Raw genomic sequence first — 25,801 nt, 5'->3', positions numbered from 1 at the left:
TTGCCCATCCTGGCTTATAAAAGTTTCCAGAGAGGGACTGGCCGAGTGAGTCCAAGGGATAGTGAATGCCTCCTTGCAGCAGGGTAGGATCCCAGCTTGCTTGATGGAGGCAATAGTAAGACAATTATTGAAAAAAATCCTCCTTGGACCCCACCATCCCATTCTTGGACAAGGTGCTGGAGCAGGTTGTGGCTTCTCAACTCCAGGGATTCCTGGATGAGAAGGATTATCTAGATGCATATCAATCTGGCTTCAGGCCTGGTTATGGGACAGAGACTGCTTTGGTCACCTTGGTGGATGACCTATGCTGGGAACTGGACAGGGGGAGTGTGTCCTTGTTGGTTCTGCTGGACCTTCCAACGGTGTTCAATATCATCAACCATGGTATCTTTCTGGGCTGTCTCTTTGGGGTGGGACTTGGAGGCACTGTTTTACAGTGGTTCCAATCCTTCCTGGAGGGGAGAACTCAGCGGGTGGTGCTGGAGACTCCTGTTCGACACTTTGGCCTTTGCTCTGTGCTGGTCTTCAGGGATCTGGTTTATCACCTACGCTATTTAATATCTACATGAAACCACTGGGAGAGGTCGTCCGGCGTGTTGGGGTTCGGTGTCACCAGTACGCTGGTGATATCCAACACGATCTCTCCTTTCCATCTAAATCCAAGGTAACTCTCTTGGTTCTAAATCAGTGTCTGGTGTCCGTAATGGACTGGATGAGGTTGAATAAACTGAAACTTAATTCAGACAAGACAGAGGTGCTCCTGGTCAGTCGAAAACCAGATCAAGGAATAGGGTTGCAATTTGTGCTGAAATAGGTTACACTCTGAAAACACAGGTGTGCAGCTTGGGAGTGCTCCTGGATTAATCTTTCAGCCTGGATGCCCAGGTTTCAGTGGTGGCCAGGAGTGGTATTGCACAGTTAAAATTAGCGTGCCAGCTGTGCCCATTTCTTGAGAGGTCTGATTTGGCCTTCGACATGTCTGATATGGATGCATGGTATTATGCCTTAGTTACATCCTGCCTGAGAGACTTCAACACACTCCATGTGAATCTGTCTTTGAAGAGTGTTCAGAAATATTACAGTGGTGCCTCGCTTTACGATTGCCCCACGTTATGATGAATCCGCTTTATGACGATCTTTTTGCGATTGCGATTGCAAAACAATGGTCTAAATGGGGGAATTTCGCTTTGCAATGATCAGTTCCCTGCTTCAGGAACCGATTCTTTGCAAAATGACGTTTTTCTAACAGTTGATTGACGGTTTCAAAATGGCCGCCGGGTAATTACAATGGCTCCCTGCTGTTTAGGGACGGATTCCTCGCTATACAGGCAGTGAAAATGGCCACCGTATGGAGGATCTTCACTGAGCTGTGAGTTTTTAGCCCACTGGAATGCACTGAACAGGTTTCAATGCGTTTCAATGGGGTTTTTATTTTTGCTTTACGATGTTTTCACTTAACAGCGATTTTCCTGGAACGGATTATCGCCATTAAGCGAGGCACCACTGTAGTTGCTTCAACTTCAGAATGCTGAGGAATTTATTTTAGTCATTTTCGAGGTAGTATCCCATACTTGGTGCCAATATTCAAGACCTTTGCATGAGATTTCATGAAATAGGATTTCCAAATGAAGCCCCTGAAAGGTGATTATTACCACTGTGGAGTTTAAACTAAACTTCATGTGCACCCGTCTTTTTACAACCTGATTCCCCCACCCTGTTTCCGGTTTGTCACTGTACCACTGGAAAAAAGTATGATTTCCTTGACATTGTTCTATACCACAAACATTTGGCAGTGTAGCAGAATGAAAACTGGATGTTTATAACAAAGTACAGGAGAGGGAGGGTTATTGCTATCGCATAGCCAAAATTTTGTGACATCTGTGGGAAGCTCCAGGGAGTCAGTGCCCTTGCAATTACTGGAAACTGCTCACTCCTAGTTTACAGCCACTTAAGCCAAGGTTCTGCCCTTTTGTCTGTTAAACCATCGTACTTTTAAAGGACACTTTGTACTTCATCAGAACGGGAACTGTATGAATCACACATCTTATTTTTGTTGTGTTTTTATTTATTTTTATTTTTTGCAAGGAGCCTGTAAATCTACCTTGCAGAAAAAGTTTGCATTCCCGCCGCAGAAAAACAGGTCAGGTGTGGAATTATGTGGAAGAGGCATGCAATTGGCAACTGTGCCTCAGGCAGCAACATCTTTTAGGCTGGCCCCATCTCTTTTACAGCACAGCAGTTGAAATATAACCAGTTTGCCTTTGTAATACATTTTCTGAACACTTCCAGATGTCACTCCTCCAGCTGCAAAAGCATAGTATATTGGTTTTGCATCATGAGAGATCCAAACATCTGGATGAAAATGCCAACTGCATGCTACAGGAGACTAAGTGTCCTGATTTGCTTACGATGCTACATTGTGTTTCTTATACATTGTGTTTCTTAAACATTCCATGTAGGATTTGTGTCGGTCTTCTGACTTCTTGTTGACAGAACCCAACACTTGTGTTTTGTTTTCTTTCCAACGCCATTGTTTAGTGGCTGGTACTGACTTAATTTCCTGTTTTGATCATTCATTAATTCATTCCTTTACATTTTTATCCCACCCAACTACAGTAGTGGCAAAGCCACTACTCTGGGTGGCTAACAAAGCAAGGTCAAAATAACACCATATAATAAGAAGAATAGACACAACAATAAAAATTTTAAAAAAGACATTGTAATAGGCAAGACCCCTAACAATACAATAACATTAAAAAGGACAATAACATTTCAAAAATAATAGGCGGCTGGCAGAGAGGGGTACACAAATTCAAAATAGGACTAGTAAAAAAAAAACACCCAATTTTTTACATTTGATCTGGCTGTTGTTGTTTTTTATGAGATACAGCCTATGTTCTAGTTTAGACCCTCAAGTTTTATACTTCCAGAAGGCTTGTTATAACCAGTGTCCTTCAGCAGCATTGCGTCTGCCGACTCCTCTTTGCCAGGTTGGGTGACGCTGCCCTGCAACTCAACTCCATTGCCCTTCTAGGTCGGCAACACCTCCATTTCCCGATGACTAGCAACACGGCCAGCCATTTCCCAGCCTCTTAATTGTCATGTGAGGCAGGTGGCAGACACTGGCAGATGAACCGCACACAAGGGCCATTAAGGAAGATATGCTTCCTTAAGCAAGTGTGAGGCCCCTTGTCTCACTGATGTTTCTTTAGGGAGGGGGGCAAGGTTTCAAGCCAGCAGAGCTTTATAAAAGCAGAAAGATGCAGTGTGTGCAAAAACAACAATGAATTTGACACATGGGGATTTGCAAAGTTGCACGTTCCGCCTCTTAAAGGAAGACAGCCGTGGCTTGATTTTAGGGCTGTGGAAAGCTCTTGCTCGAATAAACTGGGACAATGGAACACTAGTTTCATTTAAGTTCCACCTTTTATCTTCAGCAAGGGCTTTGTACATTTTTCATGTTGTCTGCATTGCCACTTTGTGGAGGCCTTTGCAATTCATTTCCATTTTATGCAAATGCATTGGTGTATTACTGCTCAGAATCTAATGGCCTTTAAATAATGAAGAGAAGTGAAACGGGCAAAGCCCATCCTTGCTTCAGCTTGGCTCTGTCTCTGCTGCTTCCTTGTTATGCCTTCAAGCCGCTGGGATTGCTCTGAATGAAGTTATTCCAGAGAATTTCACTGTATTGTCCTCTGGAATTGCTGATATCTGTGCTTTGTTAATAAGGGGCATCCTTATAAAAGAATCACTTTTAAAATGAATATTTATTATTTATTTATTTATTTATTTATTTATTTATTTATTTATTTATTTATTTATTTTATTTCTATCCCGCCTATCTGATCATATTAGAATGTGATAATAAAAGGAATTCCAGGGGTATTTGGTGGTTTCAATCAAAATGTCTCCATGGGCTATGCAAAACGACTCTAGGTTGGTGCTATTTCCAACACAGGCCCATGCTAAGCCTTGTCACAGAGGGGATCTGTGACAAATGTAGGGTAACAATGATATATACTTGCTTATTTGTTACATTTTTTACATGTACTCCTTCCATTTCATCATAACACTGTAATAATTTATTGTGTTTAGCTCTTAATACTGTAAACCACCTTGGATCCTTTCTGGAAGACGGAGGGCGTATGAATATTTTAAACAAACTACATAAATAAAATGGACTTCTTGCAAGAAGATGGTGCAAACTTTCTCCTGAACCTTCCTTGCAGGTTTTTCCAGCACATATGGGGCTTTGGCAAAAAGTCATGTTATTTTAATTTTCATAGACCCTAATTATACATCAAGGGATTTTTTTTATATATACAGGTAAAGTTAAAGATAAAGGTTCCCCTTGACAATTTTTGTCCAGTCGTATTCGACTCTAGGGGGCGGTGCTCATCCCCGTTTCCAAGCCATAGAGCCAGCGTTTGTCCGAAGACAATCTTCCGTGGTCACATGGCCAGTGCGACTTAGACACGGAACGCTGTTACCTTCCCACCGAGTTGGTCCCTATTTATCTACTCGCATTTGCATGCTTTCGAACCGCTAGGTTGGCGGGAGCTGGGACAAGCGACGGGCGCTCACTCCGTCGCTTGGATTCGATCTTACGACTGCTTGGTCTTCCGACCCTGCAGCACAGGCTTCTGCGGTTTAGCCCGCCGCACCACCACGTCCCTCTTTGATACAGGTATTGGGAGGCTAATGTTTACAACACAAACCACTGAAGCCAGAATCCCAAGAACTGAGCAACTGGCTCACATGAGTTTCTTCTCCCAAACGTAGTGCTCATGTTTTGTATGGAAGAAGGTGAGTTTTTATGTGATGGGATACCAACCTTTGGAATACTGACGAAATTAGTTGGAGGCTGATGTTACAGTAGTTTCAGTATTAGTTCATAACAAGCTTGTGTGTGCAAGAATTGAAAATGGGATTTGTTTTGTTCTTTCCCTGCAGTTTTTTTAAATGGCTTTGCTGATTTCCCATTTTATGTTATTTGGCTTTCATTGCATTATGTTTTTATTACTGTACACTTTTGTGAAAAGCTTTAGGATAGAAGTACTCTGAAATGAAAAATAATAATAATAATAATCTTGAACTGATCAGTCCATGCCTTACAGTGAAATGGGGGAGAGTTTCAAAAGCAGTTTGTAACATGCAAGGTGGCAACGCACAGAGAGGTACAAAGGAACTAGAAAAGAACCTTGAGTGTCAAGATATATTGTTAGAAACCACGGCCAAGGTCACCCATATTACGTTATTGAAAATAATTTGCATGGGATGTGAAAGTTGGTCAGTGAAAAAAATGGCAGAAAAAATTGGCTTATTAAGAAACATGTTGTTGTAGGAGAGATTTACAAACACCACAGAGTGCCAGAAAGACAAACAGATTCTAGCTGGAAATCAAGCCTGAATTCTCTTGGGGAGTTACAATGACTATGCTATAGTACTTTGCACAAGTCATGTGAAGACTAGACTCAGTAGAAAAGAAAAGAAAGTTAGGGAGAGAACAAGGCATCAAGAAAAGAGAAAGACCTAACATGATATGTGGAACTCCTTGCCACAGGATTGAACACATTCTTGGAGGAGTTATAAGCCATAAGGGGGATGTATAATCTCCAGGCTTAAAAGGAAGGTAACTCCAAAATGCCAGATGCAGGGGAGGGGGATCAGGAGACAGGTATCTAGTTGTCTCCTGTGCTCTCAGAGGCATCTGGTGGGGCCATTGTGAGACACAGGAAGCTGGACTAGATGGGCCCTTGGCATGATCCATCAGGGCTCTTCTTATGTTCTTATGAGATGGACTGACAATAAAGGAAATTGTCATTTTTCAGTCTGCAAGACCTGAGGAAGGCTGTTAATAATAGGATCTTTTGGAGATCATGACTTCATAAGGTTGCCCTAAGTTGGAAATGAATTGCCAGTACATAAGAAGAACAAGAACACAGAAGCACACACACACCTATTTGTGATTTTTTAAAAGGTCACAGGAGGTCATGAAAGGGATATTTTTCAAAAGGGATTTTAAAGAAAAATATTACGAGAACTTACGAGGTTCAGTTCTTCAAGTTATAGGGTTGGGTGTGGATAGCTTTCAGACCTCTGTAGGTTGTCTGCTTGACCTACATAGGCAACTTCATAAATCGTGGGAAGTATTGCTTCTGGTGGAAAGAGAAGAGGCAAGAAGACATGCTACTTTCTGTGGTATACCTGATCACGCAGATTTCCCTTGTTGAAAACAAAATAAAATGGGTCACGGCAATTTCAGGCTGGGTTAACCTTAGCCAGTAGCACAGTGGTTCAGGACTATCCTCATTACTTTCTCCCTTTAGTGCAGAACAACACACAAAAAAATGTCACAAGTACTACCAAGGCTTAAGAAAGAGTGGTTATAGACAAATGTGTGGCGTACAGAGTAGAGGAGTTCTAGTGCTTTAACAAATGAAAGCACCACTCAAAAGCTGCAGAAAATAACACCCTTGAAATTGTGTTTCAAGCCTAGGGTAACATAATTATGAGATTTTTTTTCTCACATGGAAGAGAGTAGAAATGCAGGATCCTAGTGGAGATGGATTTTAAACGGAGATGGGGATGAATAAAAAAATGGCAATTCATTTGATCTGTTATTCGTCAAAGTTAACGTATCAACAAATATGAATATATGAATATTCTTCAATGAATCAACAAATCAATTTTTCAATTCATCTACACTTTAAGTGGCTATAACACTGACCCCGAGACACCAAATTTGCAGGGAAGCGTCTTCAGAAGTGTTCCGACAACTCCTGGAAGCTTGGTGAATGTTGGAGCATGGACCCCCGAGTTATATAGTCAGAAAGAGGACCTCCCCAGGAAAGCTCCCCCCAGGTACTTAGAGACTCCAGAATCACAACAGAGCTTCCTATGTCTTTCCACAATATGCCTACCAACTTTGGTGAAGATTGAATATCGGAACTCCAAGTTATTTACCCACAAATCGGGTCCCCCCAGGAGCATTTACCACATCTCACAGAAGCCCATGGCATTGAGGGAGCGATATTTTTGGCCCCAGCAGAATGAGAGGTCTTCTTTGGCACATGAGGCATTCAGTTTGTCTTCAGCAACATTACATTCGTAATGTGAAGTAGAGTTTGCCCCCAGGAGAACTGGAGGCAAGGAGGCATTTGGCAGCACAGCAGGCTTTTTGGCTCCGTTGGGCACTGAAGACGTTGGCAACAGGAAAACAGGCTTTTTTGGGCCCATTGGGGTGCTGAGGCAAAAGGCAGCAGAGCAGACTCTGATCTTCCTCAGCAATATCAGATTTGCCTACAAAGGAAAGGTTTTAGCCCCCAGGAGGTAACTGAGGTTGCTTGCAACTTCCAACAGCACCAGCAGCACCATCATCATATGAACAGGGTCGCTGCTACTTAACATTGATCAATCCGCGGGGCCGTCGGACTGTCAGAAACAGATCAGCTCTGCAATCTGAAGCCAGGTGATGGGGTGATGGGGAGACGAAGATGCTCATTTACAACTGGAAAGCTAGGGATTGCTTGCAACTTGGCTGCTCATACCACCTGGATATGATAAAGATAGCCCTCAGAGGTTGGGGGGGGGCTTAGACAGGCTGGCCCCCTTGGCACAGTTTGAAAACCTGACAAGCTCTGCCATCTGAAGCCAGGCAATGGGGCGATGGGGTGATGCCTGGACAGGCTTGGATGGGGCAGAGCCCGGCTTTGGGTATGCCAAGATGGCTGAACAACCCTCTGTCTTGGCACATTATGGGCGTCATCCAACACTTTGCTCTTGTACATTTTAGTTGTACAAGAGCAACTATTTATTCATTCTTCTTACTGCTCAGTCTGCGTCTGCCAAGAGAGCTGGACGGCCCTCTTGTCATGTTCAGAGGTGCCGGGACCGGCTCTGGGTGTGCCCAGCTAAAAGGGTTAGATGGCCCTCTTGGCGTGTTTGGGTGATGTGCAGACAGGCTTTGGGAGGGTGGGGCATAGCCTGGCCACACTGCTACTATAGTGGTTAATCTGCGGGGCCGCTGGTGAGCCAATTTGTTTGGGTAGTTTGTTCCAACTTCTGCCTACTTACTGAGTTGGCATGGGACTGAAAGCAGAGTGTCTTGCCCCATCAGGCACTGAGGAAACTGGCAACAGCAACGTAGAGTGTGTTGCCGCATCAGGCACTGAGGTAGTTGGCTCCAAAGTAGGCCGCAAAGCATGTCTTAATAGGCATCGGGCACTGAGGCAATTGGCAGCAAAGTAGGCTTTGCCCATTGGGTGTGTGGTGGCAGAAATTGTGAGCATCGCTGAGCAAGAGGGTGGTGTTTGCCATCAAGGTGGCATATGAAACACAAGCCTCCAGAAAGAATTAATTATTTAGTCAAGTATGCTGTTTTTGACTACCAGGAAGGGCTTGGGTTGGCCCAGCCCTCTCGGCACGGGGAAGCCAGGAGGACAGCTTTGGAAAACCAGATGATCAGTTCTGCAGTTTGAAGCCATGTGATGGTGTTGTTTGTTTTGTTATTGGTGAAGAAAAGGGATGGTGGTTGTTGTTGACACAAGATAAACTCTGCAGTCTCAAGCCGTGCGATGGGGCGATGCCTGGGCAGGGTTTTTGGGGCTCATCAGGGCACTGAGGTAAGTTGGCAGCAGCAAAGTTGAGTGTGTTGCCCCATCGGGCACTCAGGCACAAGGCAGCCGGAAAGCAGGCTCTTTTGGCCCCATCAGGCACTGAGAGAAAAGGCAACCGCAGGAGACTCTGGTCTTCTTCTTCTGCAACATCACATTTGCCTGCAAAGTTTGTCCCCAGGAGGCAGCAGAGGTTGTCAAAGCAGCAGCAACAGCAAGAGAATAGGGTCCAACTGCAAGGTGCTACTAACGGCGGTTAATCAGGGTGGCAGCGGAAGATCAGCAGTTCGAATCCATGCAATGGGGTGACCTGAGCTCTTGTCCCTTGTTTCTGATTCTGCCTACCTACTGAGTTAAACTGCTGCTGCTGAGCCATTAGGCTTGTTGATCCGATCCAGAAGGTCTGCTAACCTACTTTGGAAACCTACTTTGGAGCACCGTGTTGGCATGGGATGGCCAGACAGGCATTGGGTGGGGCAGAGCCTGGCCTTCTTGGCACGGGGATGCCCACACAGGCTTGGGGGGGCAGAGGAAAAGGAAGAGGCAAAAGGAAGGAATCAAAAGGAAAGAAGACTTTTGTCTTCTTCAGGGCAAAGGTACAGTGGTGCTTCGCCTTGCAAAACAATTGTTCTTATGGGCAATTTTTGCTGGACAATGTTTGGGTCCTTGCCTTTTTTTTTAACCCTGCTTCACAAGATGGTTCCCCCCCCCCATTGAAACACATTAATTACATAAGACCTACTTTTTTTATCCCAAAATAGTGGGGGAGAAAATGTATGCTACTGGCTTTCCAGGGTCTGCCTCTTGGAAAAACAGTAGCATACACTTTCTCCCTCACTTTTTAGGGATAAAAAAGTAGGTCTTTTGTAATTAATATATTTTAATGGAAAAAACCATCTTGCAAAGCATCACCAATGGGGCTATGGTGGCAAATTTAAATGGTAGAGAATGGTGAAAACAACTAGAAACCAAAAGGTAAAGAGATTGTAAAAAAACCAGGGAAATCACAAATGTAATCCCCTATTAACACAAATTATGCAGTTGAGTCCCCCACATTTGGGAAAATCACAAGGATCAGCAACACACCCAAAGTGCAATGAGCCTTCCCCTGGGAAAACCACTTTTATGACATGGTATTTCCCCTGCAAGGCATGAATTAGAATGGCCCTTGCACCTCATATCCTCTTCTGTCCCCTGACCCTCGAAGTCATGGTGACCCCCTGGCTGCACCTCCCACTCAGTACAGGGCTGCACAGCCCCAGTCCTGCCAGAGGCCAAGAGAACTCCTCAGTGTTTTGGGGTGCCCTGCGGGACCCCCATCAGGGGCTAGGTGTTTCTCCCACGATCCTCTAGTGCACAGGTATTAGCATATGATAATACCTTATGCTAATTGTGGGAGGAACACCTAGTATTAGGGAGGAGCACCTAGCATTAGCTAGGTGTTCCTCCCACAATCCTCTAGTGCACAGGTATTAGCATATTGCAGGGGAAATACCATGTCATAAAAGTGGTTTTCCCAGGGGGAGGCTCATCCATTGCACTTTGGGTGTGTTGGTGATCCTTGTGATTTCCCCAAGTGTGGAGAACTCAACTGCATAATTTGTGTTAATGGGACATTGCACTTGTGATTTCCTTGGTTTTTCTAGATTCCTTTTCATCTCTTTTTTCTCATCAGGACCTATTGCAAAGGTAGCAAGTCTTGGTGATGTCCTGTATTGCTTTCTTCCTCTTTTTCTCCCCTGTGGTAAAGGATCAGGGCAAAAGGAGTCACCATTATCAGGAGCCAGGGGGCTGCTTTGACTCCTTTCATCCTCTTTGTTGCTGGAGAGAGAAAGAGGGGGAAGGTCATCTGAGACCCATTGAATTTCCAAAGGCAGTGCAGGTGAGGGGATTGTTTTCCCCCAATATGGTATGGGGAACTGTGTTTTGCAAGACTATGTCTTCTATGGACAATTTTTGAAAGACAGTGATTTTCCCCCCCAATTGGAACGCATTAAATAAATTTCAGTGCATTCCAATGGGGAACTGGATTTTGCAAGAGGGATGTTTTCGCAAGATGGCGATTTCCATGGAATGAATTAAAATCATCTTGCGAGGCATCACTGTAGTTTAGTTTGCCCCAGGAGGCAACTGAAATTGCACAACTACAGCAACATCAGCAGATGACTAGGGTCCTAGGTGCTTCTCACCTAATGGCTGTTAATCCACGGGGTCGTTCCAGGTTCTGCCTACCTGAGGCAGTAGGAAGCAGTAATGAACAGCCAGGAATTAGGAATTAAGCCTGAGTGGACTTTGGAACACCAATGTAGCCCCTTTGAATAAGCAGGCTGGCCGGCTGGAAAGAACGTGGCCCAACAAGCCAACTTCACCCAGCAGTCAAGATTTGGAAGGTCCTTGGCCCGATTCTTGGCACAGAATCAGCAGCAGGCAAGCCCAAGGCAGCTGGAGAGAGATGCAGGATTTGGGGCCATCATGGCCCAAGGAGGCTGGAATTGAGGTGGGGAGGAGAACTCCTGCACAGGTTGCACGTAGCAGCAACATAGACTGTGGCACTGCAGGTTAAACAGCTTGAGCCACTGGGCTTGTCCATCAGAAGATCAGCTCTGCAGTTTAAATCTGTGCAACAGGGTGAGCAATGTCCCTTTGCTTTTCACCCAGCTTCTGGCAGCCTGGGGCAGTAGAGAAAGTTAGGAGGCCGGAATGAACATGCATGAATAATTGGAATGAAGGCCAAGGAGGCTGGAATCATGGTAGAATTTAAATATGTATTTCTGAGATTTTTCAGAATGAATAAATCAGCGGATACTGATCCTGGAGATAGGGAGGGACATGTCACACACAGCACATCTCAGAAGGAGGGAGCACATTGGTCAGGTTTGGTGAGGCTGAACCTGGCCCTCTTGGCACAGGGACAGCCGAGGAGGGTAGGACGCTGAAGTCAGCAGGCAGCATTTGAGAATCAAGCCTGAGGAAGTTGGAATGAGCACGCAGACCTTTTGGAAGTGGAAGGAGCTGCAGGACTCGGAAAGTTGTCATGTAGCCAGCAATGTGGACTTTTGGAGTGGACCCATCGGGCACTGAGGAAGTTGGCAGCAAGATAGACAGTGGCGCTGTGGGTTAAACTGCAGTGCTACTGAGCCACTGGGCTTGTTATAGGTGCTCTTCTTCTTCTTCTTCTTCTTCTTCTTCTTCTTCTTCTTCTTCTTCTTCTTCTTCTTCTTCTTCTTCTTCTTCTTCTTCTTCTTCTTCTTCTTCTTGTCCATCTTGGTACAGGGGATGTCCTCACAGGCTTAAGCCAGGCAATGGGGTGATGGGGTGACACTCTGACAGGTTTTGGGTGGGTCTGAGACAGACCAATATATAACTAGACTTGCTGACAACCTTCAAACAAACAAAGATGCTCGTTTAGAACTAGAAAGCTGGGGGAGATTGTAACTTGGCTGCTGAGACCACCCAGATATGATAAAGATAGCCCTCTGAGGTTTTTGGGGGCTGAGACAGGCTGGCCCCCTTGGCACATCTGGGGGTGCCGGGACAGACTCTGGATTTGCCAAGAGAGTTGGCTGGGAAGCAGAAGGTGGAACGAAGAGTCCGCCAGGAATACATAACCCAACAGGCAGTCAGAGAGGCAGAAGGTGGAACAAACTTAGCCTGCTGGGACTACATAACCCATCAGGCAGGCAGAAGGTGGAACAAACAGCTTACCAGGACTATGTAACCCAGCAGACAGTCAGGGAGGCAGAAGGTGGAACAAACAGCCCATGGGGACAATGTAACCCAGCAGGCAGGCAGGCACGACTTGGTTGGAACTTGGCCCGAGGAGGCGACTGGAATCAGCACTGGAGTTGGGGCAGGTTTACAGGCCTGCAGGCAAGTAGGCAGGTCTTTTTTCCCCCCAGGAAAACTGGAGGGTGGGCAGGTGGGCAGGCAGGCGGGCACAAGCAGGCAGGCAGGCAGGTGGTGTGTTAAGGGAGAGACTGTCATTGGAACCCTACCTCTTTGGGTTCAGTGAGGGGAAGCCCAACAAGGGAAGGTTCACCTTGATGAACAACAGTCTCTCCACAGTAAAGGGATCCAAACATGAGCGGCGTGGTCGGAGTATGTCTTCGAGATGGGAAAACACACACTCGCTCTGAACGCTGGTGGGGGAAATGGAAAGGAGGTCCATGGCCACATTGGACAACTCTGGCCATATGACTAGTTTCCTACTCCAGCAATGGAGGGGATCTGACTGGTGGGGCTGAGGGGCCTCAGTCAGATATTCCCACACTATTATCTCTGCCGAATCCTCCTCAGCTGGCTGTCTTTCCTCTGAGGCGTGCCAAGGTCACCACAGAGCTCCAGTAATGTTGGTGGTGAATGGAGCCTTCACTGGGTGAAGTCCTCCCCTGTTTTTTGGGCAAACCAATCTGCCCATTGTGGCCTGATGTTCCTGGCCCCCACACAAGCATTGTGCCCCCAACACCCTGAGGACATCAGTGGAGAACTCCATTGTCCACTCCTCAAGAAAAATGGCCGCCTGCTGGGCCTTGCCCTTCGACCGCCGGCTGAGGGTCATGGCGAACCCAAAGGGTGCCACTTCATGGAGTGTGGACTGCCTCATGCTCCCGGCCCTAGAAACCGCTGAGGCTGCCCTTTTGAAAGGAGGCACCTCCTCCTGCCTCCCTTCTGCCTCCCCTGGAGCTGCTCTTTTCCCTCTCCCAGATGGCGCGGATGAAGTGCCTTCCCTGGACGGGAGCCTTGGGTGGTGCCTCTCCAGATGTTGGTGGAGGGCGGTGGAGAACAGATGCCTGGGGTCTGAGCCCCTCCGGACCACCCCAAGGCACGTATTGCAGCATGCCAGCCATGGGTCATCGCTGAGCACCGTGAAATGATCCCACATGCCCCCTCTGCCATATTTGCCCAGACAATGACCCACTGCCTGCCCCTGATGCTGGCCTGGGAAGAACTCTCTGTCCCAGGGTTGCTGCTAGTCTGGGAGGAAGGAACAGATGACTCTGGAGACAGAGGTGGGGGTGGGGTATGTGAAGCCTGCCCTGCCGTTAGTGGTTCCAAATTGGACTGGGGATCTTCGGAAACCAGTAACTCCTCAGATTCCTCTAGGAAGAGGAGGGGCAGTTCTTTTGACACCTCTGGAAGCTTTGCTTCCCTGCCTGCCTGCAAGGCCACTGGAAGAGGAAGAGTGGTGGTTATCGTAGATGGGGTTTGCACATGTGGTGGTTGTGATGGCAGTGCTGTTACATAGCCTGTGTAGCTTCACAACCTTCTTCCCCTTCAATTGCCCCTGAAGAAATCCCTTCATTTTCTAGTGCCTGCCTAACAAAACAAACAAAACAATGGAGATTGAGGAAGGAAACTAATAGATAGTGTGTATACATTTTATTTTTTAGAATCATGGTGGTGTAATTCTTTTACTAAAATGTGACCTGCCTGCCTAAACAAAGCCTCCCCTCAGTATAATGTAATTAGGAAAATTTCTCCCCCCACCCACTGTGGCAGAGAAGTCAAAAAAGTCCAAAAAGAAAAGCCCTGCCAGTTAAGTCTCAGTCAGAGACACATCCAACCACCCAAATAAGTACTTTTGGAAGGAAAAGGAATGATGGATCCAGCCACCCACCAAACTCTCTGAGAGACGGAAGCCTTTCTATAACAAACTTTTGAAAAATGCATATAGAGGAAAAGAGATTCCACAGTCAGAAGGTGACAGTCCCCCCCACCGCCCCCCACAAGCCTCCAGAGGAAAAAAAGGTTTGATTGATTTGATTTTGAAATAAAATCAAGCCCTTCCGAAAAAGTAGCCTAAGCTACCTGAAATCCTTCCCCAAATTTCCAGTAAAGTTGATGATGATTGATGAATGATGATGATGATGATGAAAAAGAAAAATATAAGTCTTTGCTTTGCTGCCACAAAAGCAAAACTGCAAGAGCACCAGCAAGCCGGCAAGCAGCAACTGTTCTCACTCCGTAGAGCATGAACAGAAGTGAGGAACAGCCAGATGGGAAAAGCTTATATGAAGCGTCTGTAAGAGTAGATACACCTTTCAGCAGCGCTATTGGCTGCCGGACATGCCAATCCAGGATCTCTGTCCTGATTCGCCAGAGCTTCAAATTGGTGCCAGCAAGCTCAGAGAGGCCCTCCAAAGGGGTAACTAATATAGACAAATAGGAACAGATCGATGAATAAAACCGAGGAAATATTCATCAAGTCATATTCGTCCTTATTTAAAAATTAACAAATATGGATTTATGAATATATGACGAATTGGCTATATTCGTCAGAAAAACTGATCTGTTTTTATATTCATCCCCATCTCTAATTTTAAGTTTTTCCTTGGCTTTATCGGGTTATAAATGAAACTCGAATGCCACTGTTTTTCTGCAGCTGTACTTTTGTTTTAACAAATAGCTTACATTGATACACACGTGGAGGTTCTCTTCCTGTCATTTTGATATTTTTGTATTAATTGTGTTGCACGTGCACTTATGTGCCACAGTTATGTTTTCTATAAGCAGCTGGCTGGTCACAGCATGAGCAAAATGATGGACTATCTAGCCTTTTGATCCATTATGGGTTTTCTTACATTCATGTCAGCAGATCTGGGGGTCTGCTTTTATATTGCCCCATAGTGCTTAAAGCACTTTATGGGTGGTTTACAATTTAATTGTGGTCTAATGATGATACATTGCCTCCCCACCCCCACCCCCAGATGAGTTGGGTACTCAGTTTACCAACCTTGGAAGGATGGAAGGTTGAGTCAACCTTGGGCTGGCTATCTGAGCCCGAGATTGAATTCAAGCCATGAGCAGTGACTTCATTGCAGTACTGCAGTTTAACCGCTGCATCACAAGGCTCTTAAGGAGAAAAAGCAGGAAATAAACATAACATTAAATATGTAATTTTTTTTTCAAAAATTGAGGGGAATAAGACCTATTAAGGAATTTATTTTTGAATAGACTCTCGTAAGATTTCAATGTAAATGAAAACTGATTTACAGACAAGTAGAATCTTTGTGAGTTGGACACCTGGCTCTGGAGCCAAAGATTGGGGGTTCAATTCCCCACTGTGCCTGAGCCAGCCTATGGAGCCTTGAGTAAGCTGCAGAATCTTATTTTACCCCCAGAAGAAAGGAATGGTTAATCACCACTGAATACTCTATACCTAGAAAATGCTGGGAAAGTTCACTATAAATCAGAATTAATGTCACAGCACAAAATTATTATTAGAACTGAAAGCTGTTTGATGTCTCAGAACAAGGAGTCATATGTGATCTGGATACCATGGCAAACTGTTTGTATCCTATCTAACTTCTGTTTTCCTATCAGGTTCACATGTCTGTCTTATTGTTCTCATCCCAGCCATTCCTTTTCACCCCCTACTATTTCTGTTCACAATTGATCAGGAGGCGATTCCTCATACCTATGAATTGCTCCAGAATGACTTGATGTCAAGCGGCCTACACAGGTTTCGTATTGTACATCATGTAAACATGTAGAGAAGCAAAATGTCAACACAGCTGTTTCAGTTTTCTTCTCCTATACTGATTGCCATCTTTCCAACTGTTTACAGAATATGAATGTCAGGAAATTGTTTGGGAAAGCTGGCCTATATTGAGACAGTCATTTGTGCAGAAGTAGCCTTGAATATCTGTCCTTCTTTCCTTCCTTCAGTGAAGTGAACAAGCGAGCACCCATTACACTGACGTAAAGAAGTACGTGCTGTGTGATTGCAATGCAACTAATAAGCCTGGCATCTATATTCTATCCCTCCAATGAACGGAAGTCTGGGGACAATCTGCCCTCATCTGTAACCCCACCTCAAATTGAATAAGCCTTGATACCACACAGGAGAACAAACATCCATAGGTTTTGCTTCCACATATGACTGTTGTGTGTCTTGCTGTCTTGCTTGCTGCTTGTTGGGATTTTAAAAGTTTTTCTTTCTGTCAGGTTCATTCAGCCTTAGAAAAGACACCAGTGTTTTAATTTTACACTTGGTTCCCCAATCTTGTTAGCATTTTCTGAATGCTTTTAAAGAGGACTTGCCTGTAGTGGTACACACAGAACCAATTTCAGTTTAGCACAGGGAATTTGATTGCAGTGCATGTCAGTTACTATTCCTGAGATAATTAAATTTTGAAAAAGCAGAGTAATACCTCACAGTTTAATATCTGCCTGTCTGGGAGTTGAGCTCCATCCTTGCCTTGCCCTAGCCATGACGTTCTTTTCTTTAAGATCAAAACATTCCAGTTTCTACATAGGGAGCATCACATGGTTCAAGAGGTGAACCTTGTGATTTGGTGTGGGTAGAAAGGTAGAAAGAAGGCAGATAGGAAGACAGCAAATATTGTACCATAAGCCAGTGACTTGTAACTTTCAGAATTTTTTACAAGTAACTGAAAAAATAACTGTGCTAGTTACTTTTAAGAAGCAATAACAAGTTACATTTTAAAAAACAGTGTACAGTGGGGTCTTGACTTGAGAACTTAATCCATATTGGAAGGCGGTTCTCAAGTCAAAAAGTTCTCAGGTCAAATCTGCATTTCCCATAGGAATGCATTGAAAACCATTTGATCCGTATCTGCTCTTTTCCGTCCATAGAAACTAATGGGAAGCTGCTATTACGCCTTCGACCACTAGAGGGGGATATTTTGTTTCTTTTTTTCTTAGGTCAAGAAAGGTTCAGGGAAGGCAGGGAAAATACAGTCCAGGCAGTACAGTACCAGGCAGTCCGAAGACTGTCTCCCAATCCACTCTCTAAACGCTGGGAGGAGCGAGGAAGCGGACAGGCACCCTTTTCACTGGCCAACAATTAACTGAAAGTTCACATTTTGCACTTTCCCTGCCTCCCACGTGGTTTTTTTCAGTTCTTAACTCAAATCTAAGTATGTAAGTCAAGTCAATATTTTCCTATGAGAGTGGTTCTTAAGTCAAAATGTTCTTAACTCGAGCCGTTCTTAAGTCAAGACCCCACTGTAGCTATAATATCAACCTTTTTTTTCAATGGAACCATGAGCTAAATTAGCAATGGGCAACCTATTGACCTCCAGATGCTGTTGAGCTGCATTCTCACCATTCATCACTCAGCATTGGCTATGCTGGCTAAGGCTGATGGGAGCTGCAATCCAACAAATTCTGGAGGGGCACAGGTTGCCCACTTTTGGGCTAAATCCAATGTCAGTCCTGCCTGGAGTATCATAGAACTATAGAGTTTGAGGGGAGGAAAGAGTGAGATTGGAGAACAGTGGATTTGTGTTTTGGAGACTGGAGGATTGGGTGAATTGGGAAGTTTGGAGCACAGAAAGAGGGTTAGCGGCTGAGAGTGTATGAAGAAGGATGTTTTGTTAAGAGTCAACGACACTGATTATGCCTTCATCACCTGTAATAATAAACCATTTCTATTTGGTTCTTTTTAAAGGGACACATTGCCTGGACCTCTGTGATTAATAATAAACAACATTGATGTAATCAACTTATGGCAGCAACACGACACGTAGCTTGTGCCCTTTGATTGGTGAAACAACCAAGGGCGGGAACGTGACTGACCCCAAGAGCCATCTTATCAAGATAGGAATCCACAGTTAATTCTGCAAAAATAGACCTGTTGAAATAACAAGGCTTAAATCAGTTGCAGCTAACAAATCCAGTTTATTTCAATAGGACTGCTCTAGGAGAAAGGTGTGATAGAAATATTTTAAATAAATATTTTAAATAAATAAATAAATAAATAAATAAATTTATTTATTTATTTATTTATTTATTTATTTATTTATTTATTTATTTATTTATTTTATTTGATTTATATCCCGCCCATCTGATAAATCTATACCACTCTGAGCGGCTAAATAAATAAATAAATAAATAAGTGAATGAATGAATGAATGAATGAATAAATAAATAAATAAATAAATAAATAAATAAAAGAGCTGTGGATTCAATGCTACAAGCTCACTAACTGGTAAATTCCCAAGCTTTGGCTTTGGCAGCAATGTGGGGGAGGTTTAACAATTCAGAGAAGCTTGTCCACCAAGGACTTCTTTTTCACATCCTCTTCCCAATGACGCTGAGCCAGCACTGGCTGTGGAAGCCATAGGGAAATGCAGTGAAGGTGCAGTCATTGCTAACAACAAGCACAAGACATGAATTGAAACTTTTTCCACAGTATTGTGAATCTGTAAAAGGAGCAGCTTTCACTCATGTGTCTGATGGCACAGGCCACCCTCATTGTCTGTGACAGCAACAATGGTGGATTACACAGAAAAACGTGTGAAGATTATTAGAGATTATTCTACAGGGTAATTAGTTTTAGTTGCATTCTTCTGAGAAGGCGATGATGGAACATGAATGTTATCAGTAATTAATATATTCTGTGCCATAAATAATAGTCATTATGTTCATCAGAAATATCGTATCTTTGCTTTTTAATTGAATCAGAGAGGTGCTGCACCTTAAGACAATTTATTATTTGGTTCCTTTTTGATCAAAGATTTTTTTAAAAATGCAAATAAGCCGCCAGGCTGAAATTCCAATTAGTTGAACAGGCATTGTTATGTGAAATCAGAGGAATTAATTAAAGAGTGAATTAACTTTGTGCATACTTTGGAAAGGCAGGTCCATTCTGGAATTTGTAGTAGGGCAGGGGTGAAGGAGAATGACACTCACCAAAAAGGGCTGATTAACCTGAATTTCCATCCATTTCACCCAAAATGGGTGAAGATAAAGTACCCTAAAGCTACCAGCAAAGGTGACTGGTTCCCGTTCTTCTTTGAGACGTACATTTTTTTAGCATGGTTCAGGTTCTCAGCAGGTCTCTGTTTCTAGGAAATGGGTTCTCCAAATGTACTTAGGATATTCCCACAAGTACCCTGAACATTTTGCTACCCTTCAAAGTTCCCTTGACTCCCAGATGTTTTGTATGAGTTGGAACCACCATCTTCTCACTGATCTATAGGAAGCTGACTGATGCAAGGTAAAACCATTTGTCCATCTAATATCAAATTGCCTCTTATGACTGGCAGCTGCTCTCCAGGACCCTCACATGGTTGTTCCACATAGGTCTGCTGCTGGGGGTAGAGAACAAGATGGTTCCTTTCCTTCTTACCTACCTCGGCTGTACATGAAACCAACTGGACTGGGAGTCGAATCCGTGGGGCAAACTGGACTGGAGATCGGCAGAGTGATGGGCTCCAGATGTTTCTGAACAGCTACTTCCATCAACCCTAGTCAGAACAGCTATGCTTGAGGAATGCTGGCAGTTGCTGTCTGGCAACGTTAAGAGGGGCAGACTTCAGCCACCTCTAAACTAGGTGATATAGAAAAAGTAAGAATTCCTTAAGAGTTGAAAGATACTGGATTATTATAACATTTTTTCCCTCACCTTCCACAGCTTGTAAATTAGCCTGCTTGATTTTGTGATTGGTCACAAGGAGGTAAACATGAGCTTCATTTGCAAGCCTGATACAGGTATAAAGGTCAGAGAAAATCATGCCACTGGAGCACTATTGTGCTTTCAGCTCCTCACAACATGCTATTTGTATTGTCTTGTTTGACCTTTACATTAGCACCAAGGAAAGGACAGTGTCCTTTATTATCTCTGAAAACAACAGTCTGGCTACAAGGGTCAATACACACCCACACACCCCTGTAGCTCTAACTTTAAATGTACAGGTATGCTGCAATTAATGTGAACAGAAGACCCCTTCAGATTTCCTGGTTCGGCTCTGGATAAGCGAGGCAAGGCTTGGCATGGATTTGGGCCAAGCTTTGCTGGCATGGCCTTACTTTTGGCCCACAATTGAGGAGGCTAAGTCATGCCTTTGGAGGTGTAGGACTCATCTCTATGTTAGCTATGGAAATAAAAAAAGGCATGTTGCTTGTCTGGATAACAGTTCCCACAATCTTTATTGCTGAAAAATTCTGAGTAGGGTTGCTAGGTCAGCAGCTTCTTATTCCTTGAAATTTCAGAGGCCAAAGTTTGAGACCAATGGTAGGCCATTGTCACAGAGAAGGAACCCTTCACAAACAACTGCAAAATAGGGCTCGCCTGTGTGTTCCACAGACACACAAACATACATTTAAAGGCCAGGATAAGAATCTCAGCAGCAGCAGCCCTAAACTATCCAGGATAATGAGAAACACAGCCATCTTTCTGAGCATTTCTAAATGCCATGTCCTGAAGCTATGGCAATGAATCCTACAATGCAAGATTGCCAGGTTGACAGTATCCTATTTTGAAATGTATTTATTTATTTAAAATACTTTTGCTCTGCCTTTCTCCTATGTGGCTTACATAATTTAAAAGAATATGATATCGAAAGTTTAAAAGCAATGAGTTATCTCAGTATTTTAAAAAAATAAAATAAACATCATATTAAAAATATTAAATAAAATCATTACTAAAACAAATTAAAAAGCAACAAAAATACAAACCATTCCATTTTAAAACCCTTCTTAGACAGCCGGTCACTAAGTGAATGCTTGGCTGAAGAGAAAAGTCTGTGTCTGTTTATGGAAGGACAGCAAAAATGGGGCCAGCCTGGTCTCCCATCGGAGGGAGTTCCAGAGTTTGGGAGCAGCAACAGAAAAGGCCCTTTCCCATGATCCCACCAAACACAGACCGAGAGAAAGTCCCTCCCCTTATGATCTCAACACCTGGGCAGGCTCATACAGTCTCTGGGATAGCTTGAACCCAAGGCTTTAGGACTTCGTAAGTTAAAACCAGCACTTTGAATTGTGCCTGGAAACAGACCAACATTTAGTGGAGCTGTTGCAACAGGGGTGTTACATGACCCCTGTAAACAGCCCCAGTCAACAATCTAGTCACAGCATTTGGACCCACTGACCTTTCCAAACACTTTCTAAAGGCAGCCCCATGTAGAGCACGTTACAGTAATCCAGCCAGGATGTAACTACATCATGTGTCACACTGGCCAGATCCAATTCAAGTTCAAGACTGGAGACTTAGACAATGGATCCCAAAACCTGAGTCTGACAACCATAACTTGAGACCTGGCCATCCTAAATCAGAAAGTTGCAGTGAGTAAAGCAAAGTAAAATAAGCCTCCTTTTCCAAGCTTCACCAGCAAGAGCCAAAGAAGCCCATTGTCCTCGTTATGAATTGCTAGACTCTTTGAGCTTCATTAAGATTCTTGATATCAAATACAGCATGAGAACCACTATATGAGGTGGCTCAAAACTCTTTTGGAATATCATTCTTAATGTTTCTGTTACAAAGATCTTTTATTGCTTCATATTTTGGTCAAAATTTGTGTTTTATTTTCTTTTAGTCCAGATACTTCTCCAAAATTTTTATTGTTTCTGTTAATGTCCTCATTGAATTATCTGATCCTCTAGAATAAAGACCATGTCATCCGCAAACACCTGTATTTTATATTCTTCTCCTCTTACTTTGAGTCCTTTTATATTTGTGTTCTGTCTAACTTGTCATGAAAAAGTTTCAATAAATAGTACTGGAGACAATGGGGATCCTTTTCTTCTTCCTTTTTGTATTTTTATATTGTGTGTACGTTTGCCATTTATTTGCCAATGGGATGATTAGTTTTTTAAAGACTCCTCATTGTTGGAGAGCTGGGGAGGAGAAGATCAAACATGCCTTATAGCAGCCATTGTCAACCCTTTTTTGGCCAGGCCCATAAAAACAATATGAAAGATATATAGGCTGAATCAGGATTGTAGAAATCACATAATGAACCTTATAAGGTGGTGCGTGAAGAATTGTTTCCAGTCTGTGGTCCCCTTCAAATGTGCTGGGGGGAGGAGCAGACGACCATATGGTCACCATTAGGAATGGTTGCCTTACAAAATTCTTTTCTTCTGAAAATATCTACAAATTTAGAAACATTTTTGTCTCACACAGTATTGGGGGATGATGGTGGTTTCAGGCTGGATGTCACAGTGGCAGGGTTTTGAAGGGTTGTCCAAACCACCTCTTATTGAAAGATAAACAACACTAAAGCTGTCAGTCTATAAAATGTGGTTAACAGACTGAGCATTTATGATTTATTTATTTAAAATAATTTTGCCCCGCTTTTCTCCTTAAAAGGATCCCAGGTGGCTAGGAATAGATCAAATATTCCTCAATACAGTGAGATGCATTGTATTTTTAAAATTTAAATTAGAGTTAATTATTTCTCATTGTTCATTTGTACACATAAATTAGTGCATGCCATTTTCATGCAAATTGTTGTCCTCTTTTTGAATGATACATTTCCTGTCTTCCCACGCTAGCTCAAAATGATGGAAAAATAGTTTTGCGATATGAATTCAGTCTGTCTTGTTTTTAAGCATGCCTCTCAGCTAAAAGCTTTGGATGGTGTTGTGCCATTATTAGACTCTCAGAAGTTAGGGTAGAGTTGGTTGAACACAATGACTTGGCCTAGGCCTGGGATGGAGGACATTTGGACTTCATCCCCCAGAAGGCTGAAGAGCATGACAAGTGGAAGGGGGTTATGGTATATGTAGTTCTAAACATTTGAAGAGTCAGTGCTTCCTCATCCTGCCCTATACCATCCGAGAGATTTCAGGCATTTGAATTCCTGCCTTCTGAATTGAAATCAGGATTCTGTTGCCTTTACCACACTGGTTCCTGAGTTGCCATGTGCTTAATCTTTACTCAGCTGAAGTTTGTTCTACTGCACTTGCTTTCTGTTGATTTCATAATTTCCCCCAAATTTTCCTCTCCTGGTCGAACATAATAACTAAGAAATGTGCATGTCTTAAATAGACGTCTTCAGTTCTGGGAAGCAATTATTTTCACCATTTATGAGGTGGGAGTGGGAGAACCAGGGAGGCATAGAAATGAGAGATCTCTCTTCCGAGGATCTTATTCACAGTATTATAATGACTTGCTTAGAGATGCCCTCTGGAGATATCCTTTAAAGATAATATTAGGTGATAACGCGCCTGTAACGTGACTGTTATGCATTAAGCAATTATAACAATTATGTCTGTTTTGGTAGTTTCACTAATCCGGATGCTAATTCCATTATCTGCTAGAATCAGAACCAGTGATTTGATCATATCGCTATAGCAATTAGCAGAAACAATGTCACATTAATAATTCAGTATTTGACATAATGTACATTATGCAATTATCTTTTAAAATCTGCATCCAATAACCAGGAGATTACAATGGCTTTGTTTATAGCTTAATTGTTGTAATTTCTTACAAAGATTTGCTAAACACCTGAACAAATTAATGCACTCTCCATTTTCCTTCCATGAGCGTTTTGCTGCTAGCAATTCTTGGCAGACAAGGATTATGTCTGGGCTAAAATGTGATGACTTCTTATTTTACCATTTGACCCACTTTACCATGCGTCTGGAGGCCTTGCCAAACAGTCAGGTTAGTTCTGCCATTAGGGGGTTGCCTGAGATGGCCGAGTGCTAGCCCCAAGAGGAGAAGAGACAAGAACAGAGGAAAAGAAGAGGAGATGGCAACAGCAGCATCAGCAGCTATACAACACACACCTTCTGCCAGAGGAAAGAGTTGGATGTATGTGAAGTTGGATCTTTAAGAAACAGTCAGTGTGACTGGAGTTCATCAGAGCACCCACAATGCTGCCAGTCTGGACAGGGTGTAGTTTGTGACTCTTCCCATTCTGCTGCCTGATGGTGTTCTTCATGGGAGGGTACACCTGGGATTTTTTTTTCTTCCAGGAAGAGCTCCCCCACCCCACCCTGACCCTGTTATGCTACCTGGCAAATAACGTCTAGTGTCAGGAGGATTTCTAAATATGCTTTGTATTAGAGAAGACCAGAGGTCTTCTCTAGGCCATTTCCACAAGCCAGCTGATGGCAGTTGGAAGGACAGATGGACTAAACCAGAACCAAATTGAGAAGAAGACTGGTGCATATCTGACCATGTTGGAAAAACAACAGCTGGGCACATAAAAAGGCTACTAGCCATTCATAGCCTTGCAGATTTTTCTGAAAGCCTCATGCAGGCACTCAACTATTTAGTGAGAGGCTTTATGTTCTCAGCTGAAAAGAGAACATAAGCAAAATGAAGGTCCTAGGAGTCCATTCTTAGAATCCTTGATTAGAATGCTGTCCTAGGACTCAGGAGACCTGGGTTCAAATCCCACTTTCGCCATGAAACTGACTTGGTGACATTAAAGGCAGTCCCAATCTCTCAGCATCACCTCACCTTCTGCAGGGATAACATGGGCAGCAGAACACCTCATTAGAGGAAAAGTGGGATATAAAGGTAAAAGGTAAAGGTAAAAGGTAAACACATTTAAGCAATATATACATGTGTGTCTCTATGATTTAGCTAACTGTCTCAGTCTAGCTGCACATTTTCCTTTCTTCTCTGGTTAGAGTCCTATTCCTCAGGCTTGACAGATGAATTGGGAGGGTAATAACGGAAGAAAATTACTAGTAGTGAAGTGTGATACACATCTTACACTGTTATTAAATGCCACAGGGAATTTCTGCCTCTGGAAGCAATGAAAATGAGATAAGCCTTGAACTTTGCTGGCCCTGCCTGATGAAGGATACATAATAATGAAAGCCGATTTCCCATGGCATTTATTCAGGTGAATGATCTTGTAGATGTTACCTTTCTATATTTTTTTCAATATAGTTTATTTCAAAATCCAAGGCATTTTTGCTGTAAAACTCCCTAAACTTGATCTGTACTCTTGACCAATCCTTCTCTTAGCAGGAATGCCATCATATCTCAAGAGTTGTGAATGACTGCTTTGAATGAGAATCACACAGACCTCACATTCTTTCATCTATCGATTTAGAATAAGATTTAATTTTTCAAACAACCTCCAGGCTAGGAATGTGGAATATTGTGCTTCACTATCTACAATTCAAAACACCAGGTAATGGCCATCAGGAAAAAGGATAGCAAGGGCAGTCTGAATGTTGGCAACACCCATGTCAACAGTCAAGGTGGTGTGTAGGATATCCTCTTCTTCTCACTACTATTCACAAATGACAACCACCACAGGAAAATCCCAGAAGCGCACTCCTTTTTTAACCAGTTAATCATTTCTCAGTCAAACACAAAGCAATTTATGGGGCTGTTTTTCACAGCTGATATTTTGCAAGACCTGAGCAGAACTTACTGGAAAAAACAACATTGCTGGAGGGAGGTAGTAGGAAGACAGAACAACCTAACATGAAGAAGCTGCTTGGATGAGTAGTGAAATGCTTCA

General features: G+C 43.4%; 2 non-coding genes across 2 annotated transcripts; one reads left to right on the top strand and one right to left on the bottom strand.

Annotated features, from left to right (window-relative positions):
- Positions 1–9,610: 9,610 nt before the first annotated feature.
- Positions 9,611–9,772, bottom strand: LOC140705042 (U1 spliceosomal RNA). The gene has a single exon (XR_012084611.2). It is a non-coding gene; the product is annotated as a U1 spliceosomal RNA (small nuclear RNA).
- Positions 9,773–10,092: 320 nt separating this feature from the next.
- Positions 10,093–10,250, top strand: LOC140705108 (U1 spliceosomal RNA). The gene has a single exon (XR_012084640.1). It is a non-coding gene; the product is annotated as a U1 spliceosomal RNA (small nuclear RNA).
- The last annotated feature ends 15,551 nt before the right edge of the window (positions 10,251–25,801 follow it).

Source organism: Pogona vitticeps, chromosome 2 (genome assembly GCF_051106095.1).
Source record: "Pogona vitticeps strain Pit_001003342236 chromosome 2, PviZW2.1, whole genome shotgun sequence".
NCBI classification, from domain to species: domain Eukaryota; kingdom Metazoa; phylum Chordata; class Lepidosauria; order Squamata; family Agamidae; genus Pogona; species Pogona vitticeps.
The sequence above is the reverse complement of the archived record's forward strand: the minus strand, read 5'-3'. Positions and strand labels throughout refer to the sequence as shown.